Raw genomic sequence first — 21,122 nt, forward strand, 5'->3', positions numbered from 1 at the left:
ATAATTTTTAAAAATCATTTGCCTTCAGACAGAAAAATAAACCTTATGTTGACAGACTTGCAGATTGAATGCTAATTAATCAGTTATACATCTGGTTTTATTTAGCAACAGACTTATCATAATCATATAACCTTAAATGAAATTTTACAGTATGCTTTAAGTCAGTCTTCAGCATTGGATTTTACAATGCTTAATTTAGGATTAATGGTGTTAAATTGCATTTCAGGGCACTTTTATCATTTAAGACACTTACATACCTGTTTACCGTTTATTTTTGTATAGTTTATTGAATAGTCTTAAAGAAAATTGCTAACCTTATAAAGGAATAAAAGACCCACCACACAACAAAATAATAGTCGAACTTCAGAATTAAATGTTAGTTCACATATTTTGGAGACGATTCAATTATATTTTAATTGTTGGAGGATGAGGGCCTGGACGTTTGAGTTATGGAGAGAGGTCGAATAGACTCAGCATGGTGGCACAGTGGCTACCACTAATGCCAGACAGCGCCATGGACCTGGGTTCAATTCCACCCTTGGGTGACTGTCCGTGTGTATTTTGCACATTTTCCCCGTGTCTGCGTGGGTGTGCTCCAGTTCCATTCACAGTCCAAGAATGTGTAGTCTAGATGGATTGCACATGCTAAATTGCCTATAGTGATCAAGGATGTTTAGGTTAGGCAGTTTAGACATGGGGAAATGTGGGGGTAGAGAATTGCATCAGGTTGGGATGGTGTGGACCTGTTTGGCCAAATGGCTGTTTCCATACTGTAAGCTTTCTAGGAGGGTGGGGCTTTACTTTTATCTGGAGCATCAGATGCTGAGGGATGACCTTACTTATAAAATCATGAGGCTGGTTTTGTGATGCAGTGGCAGGGGGAGGGGAAGAACTGGGCTGGTTTTGGAATGCCGTGTTGGAAGGGGAGATTTTGAAGCTTGTGAAGTCCACATTGATACCATTGGGCTGCAGGGTTCCCAAGCGGAATATGCGTTGCTGTTCTTGCAACCTTCAGGTGGCATCATTGTGGCACTGCACTGCTTTGCAGAACACCTCCGCTCGGTTCGCAACAAACAACTACACCTCCCAGTCGCGAACCATTTTATCTCCCCCTCCCATTCGTTAGATGACATGTCCATCATGGGCCTCCTGCAGTGCCACAATGACGCCACCCGAAGGTTGCAGGAACAGCAACTCATATTCCGCTTGGGAACCCTGCAGCCCAATGGTATCATTGTGGGCTTCACAATCTTCAAAATCTCCCCTTCCAACACGGCATTCCAAAACCAGCCCAGTTCGTCTCCTCCCCCCACTGTATTACAAAACCAGCCCAGCTCGCCCCCTTCCCCCACTGCATCCCAAAACCAGCCCAGCCTGTCTCCGCTTCCCTAACCTGTTCATCCTCTCACCCATCCCTTCCTCCCACCTGAAGCAGCACCTCCAATTCCTACCTACTAACCTCATCCCGCCTCCTTGACATGTCCGTCTTCCCTGGACTGACCTATCCCCTCCCTACCTCCTCACCTATACTCTCCTCTCTACCTATCTTCTTTTCTCTCCATCTCCAGTCTGACTCCCCTCTCTCCCTATTTATTCCAGTTCCGTCTCCCCATCCCCCTCCCTGATGAATGGCCAAGGCCCGAAACGTCAGCTTTTGTGCTCCTGAGATGCCGCTTGGCCTGCTGTGTTCATCCAGCTCCACACTTTTTTTATCTTATGTGTAGAACTCTCACTGCTGCCCTGTGACTCTTTTGAAGTTCTGATATGGTGTCTTCCACCGTGGAAATCTTCTTGTTTCCTCTGACCTTCACCATTGAATTGTTTCAATTTATTGTTGTCACACGTATCTGAGTACTGTGAAAAGTATCGTTTTGCGAGCTATACAGGCAGATTATGAAATACAAGGGCATCCAGATCATAAGGTATTTAGATAGAGCGAGGCTGTATAGGAGGTGCACAAGAGAAATATCAGCATCAGATTTGAAATGAGAGAGTTCCATTCAACAGGCTAGTAACAGTGAGGAAGAAGCTGTTTTTAAACCAATTGTCATGCATGTTCAAGGTTCTGTACCTACTTCCTGACCAAAGAGGTTGGCAGAGAGTAATATCAGGGTTTGGTTTTGATGATGTTGGAAGCCTTTACAATACAACAAGAATTATTGCTTGTATCCATGGACGGGAGGTTGGCCCTTAAAATGATATGGGTTGTGCTTACAACTTATTGCAGATTCTCCCATCCTTGGGCAGAGAAGTTACGTAAACAGCCGTCATGCATCCACATAGAATGCTTTATAGGGTTCATATGTAAAGGATGGAGAACATCGCATCGATTTCTCGAAGCCTCCCGATGAAGAACGGGGGATGTTGCACCTTTTTGACCGTCACATCTATGTGGGACATTCAGGATAGGTTGTTGGTTACCGTCCTGGGACCATGACGTTCAGGAACCTCACCACCTCAGCACCATTGATGTGGACAGGACTGTGCCCTCCTCTTTTCTTCCTGAATTCAATGATGAATTCTTTTATTTTGCAGACATTGAGAGAGAGGTCAACATCATTGCACCATGACAACAAACCCTATATTTCTTTCTTTTATTTTGACTCATCATTGTTTTGTATCTGGCTGATAATAATGGCTTCTGCCTTAAATTTGGCCACGCAGCCTTGAGTGTGCAGGATATACAGTAGGGAGGTATGCACACATCCTTGCAGGGTGCCAGTGTGGAGGATTATCATGTAGGAGGTGCTGTTGTCTAACATCACTGATTGCAGTCATTGGATCAGAAAGCTGAGGATCCAGTTGCTGAGGAGCCGAGGCCTATGTCTTGGAGTTTTGAGATTAGTTTGGTACAGATTATGCTGTTGAATGCGGAGCTGCAGTCGATAATTAAGAGCCTGTTCTAGGTATCTTTATTGTCTAGATGTTCTGGGACAAGTGTAGGAAAATGGAAAAGATGTCTGTTGTGGTGCTGTTTCACTAACAGTCAAGTGGCAAGGGATTGATGCATGTTGAGAGGCTGGAGTTAAGGTGGGCCATGTCTAATCACTTGAGACAATTCTCGATTATGGAGGTGAGAGCAACAGGGCAGGAGTCGCTGAAGCACGCTTCATGCGTTTTCTTTGGTGCTGGAATGATGGTAGCCTTCTTGTAGCTGTTGAGGACTTCAGATTGTAGCGAGGAGAGGTTAAAGTTGTCAACAAATACTTGTACCAGCTGGTTTGCAAAGGATCTGAGTGCACGGCCAGGAATTCAGTCTGGGCCAGTCACTTTGCATGGCTTGACTCTCAAGAAGGCCAATCTGACCTCTGCAGTGGTGGCTGGGGAAAAAAAAAGGTGTGCGCGGGTCTCTAGGGGCACTTAATACCATGTCACTACCATTCTGCTCAGATCTGGACTTCGTAGGACATTAAGACCTGTAAGTAGAGTTAAGAAAACATCGTTAGTGATTTTTAAGGCTCTCCAGATTTTTTTTTGTTTAATTACCAACTGTAATTAAATAATCTGAAGCAGTAGATCATTGTGAAAAATATGAATACGTTCTATTTCAAAACTTTCACATTGTCTTTGTCAGATGTATAATTTCATTTTTTTTTGTTTGTTTTCCATTATCTACAGTTAATTTTCTGACGATTGTGACTCTATCCTTCAAAAAATGTGGTCTCTCCAAATGTGCCACTCTTTACCTGGTGGCTATGGTGGTGGCAGATCAACTGGTGGTTATCCTCGACCTGATATTGAGACACATTCCAATAGCTTTCCGTCAGCAGTTTACGTTTCTTCACAAAATCCCTGTGTGTAATATTCATGCAATCCTGCTTTATGGAGCCACTGACTGTTCCGTCTGGTTCACCGTCACCTTCACCTTTGATCGATTTGTTGTCATTTGTTGCCAGAAGCTGAAAAGTAAATACTGCAGTGGGAAAAACGCAGCTGTGGTTCTGGGGATAGTGTGTGTGCTCAGCTCATTAAAGAACATTTTCTGGTATTTTATGTTCAGTAGCCGCTATTGGATGAAGAACTATCCCTGGTTTTGTTTCATAAGGCCCAGTGTTATCCAGTCTCCATTTTGGGCAGCATTTGAGTTCTTCCACAGCATTCTGAACCCATGTGTCCCATTTGTGCTAATCCTGCTGCTCAATGTTTTCACTGTAAGGCACATTGTAGTGGCCAGCAGAGCTCGCAGGAGACTCTGGGTTGTAAGGAGTGGGAAGAGTTTCAGAGATTCAGAGATGGAGAGTCGAAGAAAATCGATCGTTTTGCTGTTTGTTATGTCGTGCAATTTCATCCTGTTGTGGTCAATGTTAATGATTTATTCCACATGGAGACGGATGTGGTTCTTGGGCTATCAGTCTTTCCAAATAGATCGATATGTTCTTGAATTGGGTTTCATGCTGCAGCTCTTGAGTTGCTGCACAAACACTGGGATATATGCTGTGACACAGACGAAGTTCCGACAGCAGTTCCTAAATGTACTAAAACTCCCTTTCAATAAAATTCTTCGATTCATTCATTAACCAGTCAATTCCAACAGTGTCTTATTGTGAGATATGGGGGAAGATACATTGTGTGGACACAGAGATGAAGTGGGAACGCAGAGATGAATAAAGGTCATAGCAATTCCTAAATGCCAATTCAGAGAGAAAGAACGGGAGAGAGAGAGATACTGAAATAAAGGAGTAGATAGGTAGATTGATAGTTAAATAGATAGATAACAAATAGATACATAGAGAAAGAGATAGAGAGAGCGCGTGTGACAGATACAGACAGAAAGAGAGAGAGAAAGAGTAGGAGAGTAACGAAAATGAGTCAAGAAATAAAAAGGAAGAGAGGCCACAGCTGAGAGCTAGAAATCGAGATAAAAAGCCACTGCGTTAAAAGGTGAGAATCACAGAGTGAGGACGAAAGGAGAAGATGGTTTAGCGTTTTAATTGCGAGGCTATTAACCCCAAAACTTTGTGAAGTGATGGTGCGCCGGGTTCAAATCGTGCCACGGCTGCTGGAGGATTTGAAGTTCCTTGAATAATTTGGAATTAATGGCCTGATAATGACCGTCAAACCATTGCAGATTGTCTGGTTCATCAGTGTCATTTAGGGAAGAAAACTGGACGTCCTCACCTTGTTTGGCCTCCATGTGACTCCAAAAAAAGAAACAGCGATGTGGTTGACTCTGAACTTCCCATGAGGCAATTAGTTGTGGGAAATAAATGCTGGACCAGTCAGTGAGGTTCTCGATTTGAAAATGAATTTTAAAAAAAGAGAGACAGAGGAATAAGCATGCTGTGAGGGAAAGGTAGAACTGTCAGAGAGGAGAGGAAGGTATGTAGGTGACAGAGTGTTTGGGAGAGATCGAATTAAAGAGATACAACTAGAAGGAGATGAAAGATTTGGCAGAAATAGACGGAGAGAGAAATACTAAGTCAGAACGAGAAACAGAGAGAGAAAGACAGACTGAGGGAGCGTGTGGTCGATGCAGACTGAAGGAGTTGAGCAGTGAGTGAAATCGAGGGAGAAGTAATTCATGAAAACGTGAGAAAAAGGTACAGAAAGAGTGAACCAGTGACAGAGAAAGAGGAGAGATACACCCAAAGAGTGAGACAAAGGCGATATATAAAAACGAGAAAGGCTTTGAATTCTCTCTCTGTTCCCCCCCACCTCTCTCTCTGCGTCCATCCTGTGCTCTCAGTGATTCAATCCCACCCTCTACTGGCCTCACCACGCCATTACATAGGGATGGTGAAGGCGACAGCCAAGTGTTTCGTCAGAAAGAGAGAGAGAGATTAGCTCACACTAGCATGAACAGACATTGATACACAAGAACATGTAAGCCTGTTACATGAACATATAACTGTAAAGAAGGCATACAGTGTTTTAGCTTTTATTAATAGAGGGATCGAGTTCCGGAACCAAGAGATTATGGTGAAGCTGTACAAAACTCTGGTGCGGCCACACTTGGAGTATTGCGTACAGTTTTGGCCACCGCATTATAAGAAGGATGTGGAAGCTTTGGAAAGGGTGCAGAGGAGATTTACTAGGATGTTGCCTGGTATGGAGGGAAGGTCTTACGAGGAAAGGCTGAGGGACTTGAGGCTGTCTTCATGAGAGAGAAGAAGGTTGAGAGGTGGCTTACTTGAGGCATATAAGATAATCAGAGGGTTAGATAGGGTGGATAGGGAGAGCCTTTTTCCTAGGATGGTGACGGCGAGCACGAGGGGGCATAGCTTTAAATTGAGGGGTGAAAGATATAGGAGAGATGTCAGAGGTAGTTTCTTTACTCAGAGAGTAGTGAGGGAGTGGAACGCTTTGCCTGCAACGGTAATAGATTCGCCAACTTGAGGTACATTTAAGTCGTCATTGGACAAGCATATGGGCATACATGGAATAGTGTAGGTTAGATGGGCTTGAGATCGGTATGACAGGTCGGCACAACATCGAGGGCCGAAGGGCTGTAACTGTGCTGTAATGTTCTATGTTCTATAAGCCACAATAACACAGGTAAACACGCAGCATGTTGATGTGAAGAGGACAGCAATTGTTCTAAGTGTTCACGTTCAGAGATGTATGTGATCCCTCTGCAATTTGGAAATGGTTTGGTTTTTGACAGTATTCCTGACATGATACACATTAAATCGAACATTTCCATTGAAACATTTTTCACGCACCTCCAAGCGAACCATTTTTGAAGGAGACATGGAGAATGTTATTGCACGTTCTGCAATTTTAATGTCTTATAAACTCTTCCCTCAGATTCGCAGTGAGAGAGGAATTCAAAAGTGGAGAGGGTGAAGCTGGAACTTGTATTGTTCATTTCCTTCTGCTTAAACCTCGGGAACAACATCAGTTCGACAAAACTGCTCTGTCTGCAATGGCATTGTGTGAAAATGAAAACAATTGTGCAACCTAACAGATTCTCAGGCTTAAAGTTTTTGAGAAGACTTGTAGCTCGGGTTGTGGATTAGGTTGTTGATTTGTTCGCTGAGCTGGAAGGTTGGTTTGCAAATGTTTCATCACCATATTAGGTAACATCATTAGTGCACTTCCCAGTAAACACCAGACAGCAGAAAGACACAGTACACCCGGATACATTGGTCACATGGTCGTATATTGACAAAGTAACACTAGCCTACAGCTACACCACGGCCAACAACTGACTAGAACAAATAATTTCATAAGTAATAGGAACAGGGCCAGTGTCATTTATAAAATCCCATATACACTGCCACAAACACCACGTTCCGTGAGAAAGCTCGCCGTCAGGGTGCATGAGCACCAATTGGCTACCAAGAGACACGACCAACCATCACCCGTTTCCATACCCGAGGACAAAAAAGCCCACCAATTCGACTGGAAAGAGGTAACAATCCTAGGACAAGCCAAACTAAGACACGCGTGGGATTTCCTAGAGTCCCGATAATCTGCCCCGAACTCCATCTATAGACAGGTGAAAATCGACCCCACACCCCAACCCGAAGCAGAATCGGAAATTGGGCCAATGACCTCATGAAGAAAAAGCGAGATAGACCAACAACGCTAAATTGGAGCTGAATTGATGATGTTACCGAGTATGGTGATTAAACATCTGCAAACCAACCTTCCAGCTCAGCGAACAGATTTTCTCTAGGTACAAGACATCTGCCGTTTGTGTAGTGGCGTGAAGGGCCCACGAGAGTGTGGAATTTTATCATTTTAAAGGGAGAAAGAGCGAGAAACTCTGAAACTTAGATTCATCACTGTCCTATTCATTCGTTCATGTGAAATTTCGTCCAGGACTAAGTGTGTCCCAATACAGCCAGACACAAACACACAAACATACAGAGACAGAGGTGGAAACACACACCAAAACAATCACTTTAAACACAAGTGAACCCCATTTCAATAGAATCGCAACCAAAATAACAGAAGACCCACTACACAGGCACAGACGTACTCTTGGTATCTCTTTTCTTTTTCTCGCTCTCTGTCTCGCTATGCCCCCAAAGTTTGCCCCTCAAAAATTACCTCCAACTTCTGCCCCTCAAATAGTGAATCCAATTTATACCCTGCCAAACTTCCCTCCTCTTGTCAGGTTCGTTTTCGGAGACCCTCACGGACTTGCTGCAATAACAAGACACTGACTTGTTTAGAAAAACACAAATCCTTCTATTACCAAGCAAGTACAAGCTGTGGAGAATCACTGTACTCAACCCGGCACAGAGTGCAGAGTCTCGCAAGTAATTCTCCCCGAACAGTGGACAGTCCCCTCTTTTTATACTTTACAGAAGACACGATACAAAAAACAATTTTACAATTTACAAAAGACATGATTCATGAAACAATTACGACAGCAAAGACAGGATACCAAACAAGTATTGCATCAAGAGCAGAAAAGATCAGGATATAGTATCGATTGCTAGTGAAGTAGCTGCTAATGGCAGGAGGCGATTTCGAGTTGTTGCCCAGGACAGGTTCTGATTTCAAGTTGCCAGTGTGTCTGGCTAGAACAAAGTCAATGCCCTGGCCCCTTTGTCAGCGACAGAAGTTACATGTTTTAGAGGTTTCACTCCTTTACAAATTTTCCCCACCTAACCCTATTTGAAACAGTTTGATTCTGATTTTAATTCAGTCAGGAAGCTTAAGACAGTATCTGCATACCGATGTGTGAGAAGATAAGGAGTTACAAAAGCTTTACACTGAATTCCTAGCTGGGCAGGAAGCTTCAGGGCAGTGTCTGCATACCTATGTATAGGTAGATAAGAGTTTACTTCTATAAATTAGAGCCTCTGCACAGGAATCAAATGCAGATAAAAGACTTTAATTTATAGAAGCATAGAAATCAATGGGATGTTATCACATTAACATCTCACCCTCTCCAAATATGTGCCAGCAAAACTTTTCCCCTTCCTAATTTTGACTTCCTTCCCAAATTTGTGCCCTCCAAATATTTAGCCCCCTACCGTTCCAGTTTGTGTTTTCAGTAAGTGATGATGCACAGTGTAAGTCACAGTTCACTTTTGAAAATACAGTTATTATACATGTTGTGGGATTGTGTATCTCTCTGTTGATGTCAATGTCAACGCCAATGTGAGTGAGTGGCAGTGAATGAGTGCGAGTGAGTATAATTATCTGTGATTATGCAGCTGTGTCTGTCAGTGAGTGTGAGTGTAATTTTCCTCAATAAAAACTGAAAGAACTGCGAATGCCGGAAATCAGAATCAAAAACAAAGTTGCTTGGAAAAACTCAGCTGGGCTGGCAGCATCAGTGAAGGAGAAAACAGAGTTAACGTTTCGGGTCCAGTGACCCTTCCTCAGAATTGTTGGAGGTTGGGAAAACGTCAGTCTATATGCAGAAAATAGGGAGGTGGGTGGGGTAGGGAGTAAACGATAGGATAGAGCCCAAAGAGAGAGAAAGGCAGTTGGACAGACAAAGGAGTTGCTAACTGTCGGGCTGGGAACGTGAATAGTTGTTATTGGGACTGTTAGTGACTAACAACAGGGGGTGTCTAGTAGCAGGCTGTGTGGTAACAAGGCCTGGTGCGTGAGGTAGGAGGCTGTGACAAGGGAGAGTTAGGCCATAAAATTATTGAACTCAATATTGAGTCTGGAGTCTGTAGGGTCCCCAGACGGAAAATGAGGTGTTGTTCCCCCAGATTGCGTTGGGCTTCACTAAAACACTGCAGCAAGCTGGAGGCAGAAATGTTGGCCAGGGAGCAGGGTTTTGCATTGAAGTGGCAGGCGAAAAGTAGTTCAGGGATTTTTTTTTGTGAGGAGAACACAGATGATAGTGAAGCAGTCATTAAATCTACACTTCGTTTCCTCAGTGTAAAGGAGACCATGTTGTGAGCAGCAATTGAAACGGAATAGTTTCTGGGAAGTGCAGGTGAAATGTTGCCCCACCTCGAAGGTATGTTTGGGCCCTTGGCTACTGGGGAGGGGCGAGGTAAATGCACAGGTGTTGCACCTTCTCTCGTCACGGGGGAGGTGTTGTCGGGCTGTGGGAAGGTATTGGAGGTGAAGGAAGTGTCGACCAGGGTGTCCCAGAGGGAACGGTCCCTGCGGAAGGTGGACAGGTGAAGGAAAGGAATATGTGCCTGGTGGTGGCATCTTGCTGGAAGTGGCGGAAATGGCATCTGATGATCTTCTGGATGTGAATGCTTGTGGGCTGGTAAGTGAGGACTTGGGGACCCCTATCACTGTTGCAGGAGGGAAGAGAAGGGGTGAGGGCAGAAGTACGGGAGATGGGTCGAAGCTGATCGAGGGCCTTTCGACAACAGAGCTGGGGAATCCTCGGCTGAGGAAGAAGGTGGACATTTCGGACACTCCCTTCTCAAAGTCGGCCTCATCTGACATATACAAAAGAATCAAAGGAACTGAGAGAATGGGATGGAGACTTTACAGGAAGTGGGGTATGAGGGTGTCTAGTCCAGGTAGCTGTGGTAACCAGTGGCTTTGTAATGGATATTAGTGGCTAGTCTATCCCCCGAAATGGAAACAGAAATTTCGAGGAAGGGAAGAGAGGAGCCAGAGATAGACCAGGAGAAAGTGAGGGCAGGTGGAAATTGGAAGCAAGATTGAAGGACGTTTCCGATTTCAGATGAGAAAGGGAAACAGCACCAATAATATCATCGATGAGTCGGAGAAAGAGTTGCGGGTGGGGCCGGAATAGGACTGGAACAAGAAATGTTCCATGCACCCCACGAAGACACAGACATAACTAGTGCCCTTGCAGGTACCCATGACAACCCCTCTTACCTAAGAAAAAATGAAAGGAGTTTAAAGAGAAGTTGTTGAGGGTGAGGATAAGCTCGGCCAAGCAGAGGAGGGTGATGGTGAGTGGGGATGGCTCAGGTCTTCGCCACAGGAAGAAGCAGAGAGGCCTAAGACCCTCCTGGTGGGGAATGGACGTATAAAGGGATTGCACATCCAAGATAAAGAGGAGGTGGCCACCTGAAGGTTGCAGGAACAGCAACTCATATTCCGCTTGGGAAACCTGCAGCCGAATGGTACCAATGTGGACTTCACAAGCTTCAAAATTTCCCCTTCCCCCAATGCATCCCAAAAGCAGCCCAGCTCATCTCCTGCCCCCACTGTATCCCAATACCAGCCCAGCTCGTCCCTGCCTCCCTAACCTGTTCTTCCTCTCACCTATCCCCTCCTCCCACGTCAATCCGCACCTCCATTTCCCACCTACTAACCTCATCCCACCTCCTTGACATGTCCGTCCTCCCCGGACTGACCTATACCCTCCCCACCTCCACACCTATCTGCTCCTCTCCACCTATCTTCTCCTCTATCCATCTTCGGTCTGCCTCCCCCTTTCTCCCTATCTATTTCTCCAGCATCTGCGGTTCCCATTATCTCTGATCATGAATGCTAATAATCAGAAATAGAAAAAAGATTAGAAATTATTTGTAAAACTCATCAGGTGTTGCAGCATTTGTGGAGAGAATCCAAATTTAACGCTATGGGACGAGTGATCATTCTTCTGTAGAGATGCAGTAGCTTATTTGGTAGTGTGGCGAATGCCACATTTTGAAGCACAGATCTCAAAACGGTTAATTAGTGGAGACTCAGCGCGGTTTAGGAGAGAAACTGCGAAATGATACAAACTGATCACTTGGGAAACCAGGGACATTGGATTAAGGTTCTTAAAGTGGCCAATTGGGAAGGTTTAAATGGCTAAGCAGCTTATCAGATAGGTTGGGTTATAGTAACAAGTGTGTCCACGAGTTGTTGGCATTTATGATGCTCACGTTGGCGAGACTCATTCTGCCCTGGGAACTGGTATGAGTGTAGTTCCTCAGAACAGCCACATCACAACCATCTCTCTTTGTACTTTACACGTCAAGGTGTACCGTGTCTGACTTCCTAGTAAGCATCATGCACTGCAAAATTTAACACTTGGAGCACTAAAATTCTGACCTTACATATTTATGATCCAGCCTTTTGGTGAGTGGTTGAAACAGTAGATTTCAACTTGCTATCTCACCTCTGGGTGAGAGCAGGTGCTGCTGTTCAATGCGTTGACACAAAACAGTGTCTAATAAGTGTATGTGCCTTCTTTTCTAAGAATTTATTTCATTCATCATAGCATTGAATTTAAGATATCCCTCCAGTATAATAGCTCTTTCTCAGTTAGTGAATATAAGGCTGTAATAGCTTCGAATATTGTCATTAGAACTTCAGCAAGTGCAATATTTGCCACAGAATGGAAAGGAATTAAGGCAGCATGAAGCCATAGAACACTGACTAAGATGAAAGTAACTGTAATTCAGCTCACCAAATGGACAAGGAACACTGGCAGCATTTGTCAGTGTGAGGAGCTCTTCAGGATCACAGCCCAGTTGTAACTGGACTTGCTGAGATTCAGCGCCTTCAGTCTCAATACCATCGTAATCACTATGAATAGGACCTGGGAGAGAAAAGAAATGAATACCACTCACACAGAGTGTAACACACAACACCGGGAACTGGAAATGATATTCTAGCTGACAAATGATGAAAGAGGTGGACAGTAAGATTAGAACAGTCAGGCAGTCAATTGTAATTAATTCTTCTTGAGGAGTCATGGCATGAGCAGAGATTATGCAAATCAGGACTGTTTTCACTGGAAATTTAAAAGTGATCTGATCGAATTATTCAAGATATTTGCAAGAAAATACTGCTGGAAAATAATACACTACCACCTGTATGAAATATTCTAGAAATCCACGGTAAACTCTGAAAATTAATGCCTGATCATTCAGGAGAGATGTTGGGAAGAGCAAAAGCCGAGAGATGTTTAGAATTGCATTCCTCAAAAAGCAATTGATATTATATAAGTTGTTGATTTGAAATCTGAGATAAATCGTTTTTAAACAGAGGTACTAATGGACAATGGCCAAAGGCAGATTTTGAATTGAGGACAGGCAAGTGCCAGAAAATATTTCATTGAATGGTAGAACAGGTTCAAGTGACTGAGTGTTCCACACCTGTTTCATTATTTGTATTACGTTCTTTGGAGCTGAAGTCACAGAGTGCCGGGAATTATTGAGATGCATTGTGAAAATTTTGTGGACATTTTTCGTGCAGGCAGGAGGGAAATTTTCACTTTGGTTGGGGGAATCAAAGATTGGGGGTATAGATTTAAGAAAAGGGGTTTGAAGAGGGAAAATTAAAGAGCGTGTGACAGACAATGTCTGCCTGCAAGGATGATAGAGACATAAAGTCTTGTAACATTGAAAAATATTTGCTCTTACATAGAGCCATTGAGATATACATCAGGGAAGCAGACCCGTTGATCCAACTCGGCTGTGCCAACGAGATTCCTAAACTAATCTTGACACATTTTTCAGTATATATCCCTCCAATCATTTCACGTTCACCCAATGCTCCACATTTTATTACACAAGCTTATGAGGCAAGTGCTGGTAAATAGTTTTAGCATAGTTAATTGATTATTTTTGGCAGACATGGTTTTGATGGAACATATCGCTGTGACTCCAAACCAGCAACTTTTTTTTTCATTGACAGTGCTCATGAAATAACGCTTTTTGCAGTGTCATTCTAGCTTGTTAACATCTTCCAGTCTGTACCCCAGAGAGAGTGAAAGACAAAAGCGTCCTGTCAGAAAGCAAACGCTTGCACACCTGTAATACTGTTAGAGTTCATCTCAGCATTTTCTGATCCCCGATTATTGTTCATCAACTTGTGGCTGGTGCAGTATTGGATGTGGTTCAGGGAGTCGATGGAAGTCGAAATTGCTAAAAGGAAAAGTGTCGACTCATTGTCAAGCTCCATCTCCTAGTGAAGCTATGACCCTTTAATGATGCAAAATTCCATCAGCCAGCGGTTTGCAAATCTTTGGAACTCATTGCCACTGAAGTTTGTGGAGGCCAAGTCATTGAATAAGACAGAGTTAGATAGCTTCTGGATCATTTGTTGTCTTTGATTCTCGCAACCACAGTTATTGTTGTCTCAGTAAAAATTGAAGAAGACGCGTCTATGTAGTCAAGGGAAATGAGTTGTTGGATGACTGAAATCCCCCACAAAATGGCACTCAATCTTTCTCTGATCCTGGATTCTGCCATCAGCACACAGAAACTTGAAAGAAGTATAAACGCATCCAACTGATGAATAAGTAATTCGAAGCAATGGGCAAACGTCTCAATGAGACTTAATAACACATTGCTATATTCAATAAAATGTTCCGGAGTATTTTGTCTTTCACTCCAAGTTTATTTTTCTGTTGTTTCAATGTGTAAAACCCTTTGTAGAAATCAAACAGACAGAAACGGCCTCGCATTCGTGACAACCAGGCCGAGTGATTGAAAATTGCAAAAACAATCTACAGTCCTGACATCATAAGGAACAAAAAAACTGAGTGTTGACTCAATCCGTAGATGTGAGGCTCACTTTTCATTTGTAATTTTCTCTGCGTGACCACCAGTAGTGCGATCAAATCAAAGATTAACAGAACTCCCAACATTAAGCAGACAACAAGTATGGAAATAAATTTACTTTCCTGCCCTTAAAGAGTACATTACTGACGAATTTAGCTTGGTTAGAATCTGCCTTGTATAACTGTAATGAATTCATCAATGAGAACACACTGACGTTAACATTAAATTCATGAAAATGCCAAACAACATCAAGTCAGGAACGTCACACTAACACAAACGTTAATAATGGTAACAATAATAAAAACCCGCAGGTGGAGATGAAGAAGAAATCACCAGCAATTCGGATCCTATGAAAGAGATTCCATAAATATTCACGAAGGTGAAATTTATTACTAATTTCCAACATTAATGATCACAAATCAGCGCAGTTCAGCATGCGCTTCCAAGAACAGATCACACCAGAGATTTCCTTGTGATTACATTCCCTTTGAGCTGGCGCCAGGAAGAGACAGTCAGGCAGAGAGGATTCACTTTCTTTACATTTCACATCATTCTGCCAAATCGCACCTTTACCCTTTGGACCGATACAGCGACACCACGCCACAGTTGTCTGCAGACAACTTTGGCATCTGTTATACTCCAGGAATCACCATTCAACATGCCCTAGCTTTCATAGCACATGATCTCCACTTTCCATGAACAGTTGATGTTTCCTCCCGGCAGGCGCACGCTATGTTGTAAACCTGTGGCACAGTGTGGATTATGATTGAAGGCAGTCCACAGCAGCAATATTATTCTGAAACATTATTCCGAATGTGGGAACACTCATTGAGAAGATGTGCCTGATTGTTGATGGCAGAAATCTGAACTGAGAGGCTCTTCCTTCCTCACATCGTTCTCTGTTAAGAAGAGAAACATGCTGACTGTATTGGAAATCGGTGTTAGAAATTTACCTGAATGTTGAGAAGTGTGCACCGTGCTCACAGCCGTGTTGACCCCACGGATCTGTCTGACATTGCTGCAGAGTTGACTCGTGTGACAGGCACTCAATCCCATCGAGGCAAATAGGTCCTGTTCCTAATCCGTACAATTGAGAGTCTTACGTAACATCCTGGACGCCACCACAGTGCAACTGTTTACAAATCACTTCCGCATCATGTGAAAACAGACTTTCTGAACACACCGTTCCAGGCCCAATTGTCGAACACTTCCACTCTTCCCTCAAAACGATGCTTTCAGTTCACGATCCGGATTTCCTTGAGCTCTATTCACACGACAGAGTTATCATGACTTCAGAGCATGCCTACGTGTGTCCTCTGATGATTAACATAGATTTTCAGAAGGAACATGCAACATGACATAGAAACAGGATTGCCGGAGAAACTCAGTAAGTCTGGCAGCATCTGTGGAGAAAGAGGAAAACATTTTGGGTCCAGTGACCCTTATTCAGAGGGTTTATTAGACTAGAAATGATCCCTGTGCTTTTCTCCACCGATTCGACCAGACGATTGGTATTTATCCAGCAACTCTGTCTTTGCTTCAGATTTCTGTCATCCACATTTCTTAATGTTTGGCTTTGGAATTGACAGATGATGTATCAGATTAAACGGTTGGAGGAACTTACACAGCTCTTCTGTAGGAGAAAGGCAGAAGGTGCATCGTGCATGGAGCTTGAAAAGACCTTCGTCAATGTGCTTCTGCAATTTTATGAAATAATTGCACATGTGACATGACAAACAACAAGAAACTGACAGCAAAAAAAACGTATGTGTTATAGGTAAGCTGCCAGATTTGCAGAACAGTACATGTGGTGAACCACTTTAATGTTAAAGAGCTGTGCCCAATGTGGTTAAATTTGCCAGAAAATGCGTAGGGGTCACGCAATCCTTGCCCTAAGAGTGGTGAAAAATTTGACAGGCATACAGTGAGGAACTGCCCTTTTTTGCGTTGATACAAAAGTAGAGATAAGAAATGATTGCTTATTTTCAGTAAGCCCTTTTGGATATTCAGGAGAATATTTACTTCACATAGAGTATTGTCAACAGACTAACGATGGCGCTTTTACACTAAATTCGGAATGAATCTGATAGAGGAATGATTTCATAGGAAGGCAGTTTATAACAGAGGGAATAATGGCTGTTTCATGCTCTGTGCACAGTGAACACATCAGTATCCTTAGAGTTCAATTCCACCCTCTACATTCTCTCCAATTCAGTGTACAAGTATCACTTTAACACATCATCGACAATGTAACAGGAAAATGAGAACATAGAGAATGGTCTCACCTGAGCAAGTAAATCTCACATCCTCTTTATGAGAACAGTCGTCTTGATGACCCAATTGCGCTGAAGGACATTCCCAGGGGAATGATTCATTTCCTGAACACTTCACATCATTTAACTAAACTGGGTCCGAGCCCGCTCCATAGGAGGAAGGAAATGTCATGTCCAGTGCATTTCTACATCCCAGTTGTTTGCAAACCTCTTCAGCGCCCACCACATCCCAGGAGTCATCACAAACGAGCCCCATGCCCCTTTGTAATAAATCTCCACTCGACCAGCACAAGGGCTTCCACCATCTGACAGCCATAACAGTAAGTGTTCTGTTTGACAATAATACACAGCATTATACATTCATTACACAATTCTTTCATCGGTCAGTCCCCCATAATGTATAGATTATTGTTTCTGTGAGAGGTCCGTAAAAGTATGATGCAGAATATTTTGAAAGACTAATTTAGTTCAATTTAACCCATCTACGAGAATACACAGCAGAGAAATATTTCAAAGAATCTCATTTTTTTTGTTCCAGTACTTCCAGTTTCAGTTTCATTTTCTATTGTCAATATTTTATGAGTTATTGTGCAATTAGTTGGATTTTTCCTTTCCAGTCTCTCAGTTTATTGCTGTCGGTGATTCAATATTCTGCTGTATCCAGGGCCCTCTGATGTTCCCTGGTCTGGTGTGTTCCTCCAGCTCCAATCTGATTCAGCGATTACTTTATCCATTCTTGTCCTATTTTAAAGCTTTCTCCAATATTAATCCTCTGTCTTCGTTCCTTCAACGCCAACATTTAAAAATAAAACTATAGCAGGCTAAAACACTACAACACATATACAGGAGAGATATCACACCAATTAATGTGAGTAATAATATAATCGTTCAGTTGTCCAATCTCTCTGATGAAGGGTCTAGGCACGAAACGTCAGCTTTTGTGCTCCTGAGATGCCCTTGGCCTGCTGTGTTCATCCAGCTACACACTTTGTTTCCGTGATCAAGGGTTTACTTTTGCAAGTAATAAGAGCAAGGCGACATTGAGAGGAAAAGATGATATAAAGAGTGATTTCTGGGTGCTGTAAGTTTTGGAAAACGAATGGCCACCACATGGATTCTACCAATTAAATTCGGAATGTTCAAAATGTCAGATTTTTTGCAGGATATCTGAAAATTTATGATCTGCAAGATATGAAGAGACTGTCAGGAAAGAACGGGTTTGATGAGACAAATGGGAATTTAACAAGGATAGTATCTCAGCGTCTGATCAGTTGAATTACTGACGAAGCTAATAACAATATATAGGAGATGGCGAAAGGGTGAAGGGAGGTAGAGGCGATGTAGAGGTCTAGGGTGCGTGAACACATGTGAATACTGACCCTGTAACTCCTGAAAATGTAACTGAAAGGCAACATGTATATCGGAGCGACCGCAATAACGCTTTGAGTACTTGGAGAAGTAAAAATATTGGAACAGGGTGACAAGTCTTTGTCTGTTCTTGTTTCATGCACTTCGATAGAAAAGATCACAACTAATTCACAGAGTCACAAAATTACAGATTACAGAGGCCGTCAGTGCACAGTAAAGTTCTTCAGTCCACAGAGTCTGCTTTGATGAGATACAAGCACATACCTATTCTAATGTCATTTCCCAGCACTTGGGTTCGCCTTGTACTCCTTGGCATCATAGGGGCATCTCTAAATACATCTGCCCCTAACACCCTGACAGGCAGTGAGTTCCAAATTGCACCAAATTCTGAATTGAAAATAATATCCTCATTACCCTCGAATACTTCTGCCCATTACCTTGAATGCATGATACATTGAATACAATACCTTAAACTAGGGAAACGCTTCCTTATTACATTTTATATCCCCGAATTCTCTCTGTGCTCAGTCTCCCTGGTTCAAAAGAAATGAATGCCACACCGGCCAATTAGTCTTCAGAACTAAATAGTTTCCAGCTTGAAAAAAAAAACCCTGGTACCTTTCCTCTGCGCACTCTCTAGTATTAAAAAATAATGATCTTCTGATGTGGATCCCAAAACTGTGCACACGATTCTGCTCTGGTTAAACAATGTTTCATGCAGTTTCAGCATAACCTTTTTGCACTGAAACTATTGCCATCAGCGAACAACAAAACATTTCCTTGCATTTATAGATGTAAAGTGAAACCTCCACCAGCCCCTCCTGATATTATAATACTCTACGTGGTGGCGATTTAAACTCTGTCGTTCCTAGAAAAAATCCCAACCTATTCAATCATTCCCGATACCGCAAACCTTTCAAACCAGCAACCTCGTTGTAACTCTTTTCTGAACACATTCCAGCCTCGCAGCATCTTTCCTGTAGCAAGGGCAAAAGAATTGAATGCAGTGTTCCAAAAGTGTTCTACCCGACCTCCTGTGCAGCACGACACCCCAACTCCAAGACACAAGTCACTGACTAATGAAGGTTAGCATTCCAACTGCCTCCTTCACTATACTGTCTACCTGTGTCTTTACTTTCAATGAACTATGAGTCTGCACACCAAGGTCTCATTGTTCTGCAACACTACACAGGATATTATCACCAAGTGGATAAGTGAAAGCCCCATCTGTCTTTTCAAAGTGTGGCATTTCCCATTTGTTTGAATTAAGCTCCACCTGCCAATCCTCGGCCATATTGCCCATCTGATCAACGTCTTTTATACTCATTCTCATCAAAATTTGAATTCGCGATGCCACCATCTCTCACAACATCAGCAATTTATGGTCAAACTCAGCAGGGCTGGCTGCATAGTTCAGTAGAAAATGGTGTCAACATTTCGAGTCCAGGACTGAAGCTTATCGTGTGCACGCGTGGCAGCTTCTCTTTTGGATTATAAAATTGATCTGTTTGTATATTGTGGAAAATATCTTAAGTTTTCACATTTATTCATTTGGCTCGTGCCTGCTTTCATCCCAGAGGGGAAAAAAATGTTCTGAGTGACACTGATACATATCCTCAGTTCACTCAGCAGATAGATATTTGATTTGACATTTCTGAACAGTTTTGCCTGGTAAAGCCAACTCACCTGAGCACAGGACGTCTACCGAACTGCTGTCAGTGCCAGAAAATTTCAGTGGGCCAACGGTCCTGCAGTCCCGGACTATGCTTCTAAGGCATAACGACAACCCAGCTTCCTGCAGGCAACGTCAGCATCGCTCCCATCCACAGAGTGTCCAGTAATTCGCCCTAGCTTCCATTGTAGTAAATTTTGAGACGGCCATCACAACAGCTTCCCCCATTCGCTTGTCTTAGCGACCAATTTTCATCTGTAACATCACAGTTTTTGAGGACAACGTTTAAGCTGAATGGAGACTTTCCAGAATTAACAATAAAAGAAAATTATGATTTTTAATCATTAGTGATGTATTCTGTGTTTAACTTTCAAGTGGTTTCATCTTGGCCATCACTTTTATTCTGTAAAAATATTGAGAGAAATATGGAACACCAAGTGCCATTAATCTGGAGCAATGGGGATGTAAAGTTGCTGAACAAAAAAACGTCTCGGTATGAAATAACAACTTGAACCATTCAGTCTGCTATTGCTTCTACAGACGGTACTAGAACCCTCAAATGTTACTACGGCTGCTGTGTTGCTATTGTTTTCATTTCTGACAACAGAGCACGTTGCATTTAGCAAATTCAACGCGAGGCTTTGAAACAAAAAAAATCATATCAGGCAAGAAGGTGATGTGGACTGAGGACGTCTTTCCGAGGACAGGAGCACATTTGTGATGTCCAAACATCTTGCAACATAGTGTGATGGTTCACAGATTTTAAAATGTGAGACTTTTGATCACTAGCATTATTGTTGACACGTACGAATTGGGTCAAAGTATATGAGGAGAAAGTAACTTTAGGGCTATGGAGCTGGACTGTCATCCGTGAGTGTGAAAAATGGGGCAGCAGGCTCGAAGGGCCGAATGGCATCATACTTCTCCTACTGTCTATGTTTACGTGTTTCTACCATTTCATGATATCTCTGTCTAGTCGAAAACATTGCCTAGTCCAAAAATGCATACCCCTTCACTGAAATAGAGAAAAAGAAATAAGACACCAAGTAAAGGACAAAGTAATGCCTTGGTTGGAAATCTGAAACAGATACAGAGAACGCTGGAGAAACCAACAGGCATCGCTGCGCATATAGAGACAGAAACGGTGTTAATGTTACGAGTCTGGTATGGGACCTCCTTTTGTACTCCAGTTCTGAAGAATAGACACACTGGACTCGAAATGTTAACTAAGTTCGTCGGTTCACAGATGCTCACAGACCTGCTGAGTTTCTTCCAAATTCTCTACGTTTGCTTGAGGCATCCTGATAAAAAATCTATGCGAATATATTTGAGTCAAAACCCTTTCTTCATGAATCGAATGGTTCGTAAAGAAAAGCCTAAAAAGTAGCCAAATTTCTAGAATGTGAAATATAGTCTTCGAAAATGGTGAACAAAGTTGCTGCGCGCGTTTTG

Source organism: Stegostoma tigrinum, chromosome 43 (genome assembly GCF_030684315.1).
Source record: "Stegostoma tigrinum isolate sSteTig4 chromosome 43, sSteTig4.hap1, whole genome shotgun sequence".
In the NCBI taxonomy this organism is placed as follows: Eukaryota; Metazoa; Chordata; class Chondrichthyes; order Orectolobiformes; family Stegostomatidae; genus Stegostoma; species Stegostoma tigrinum.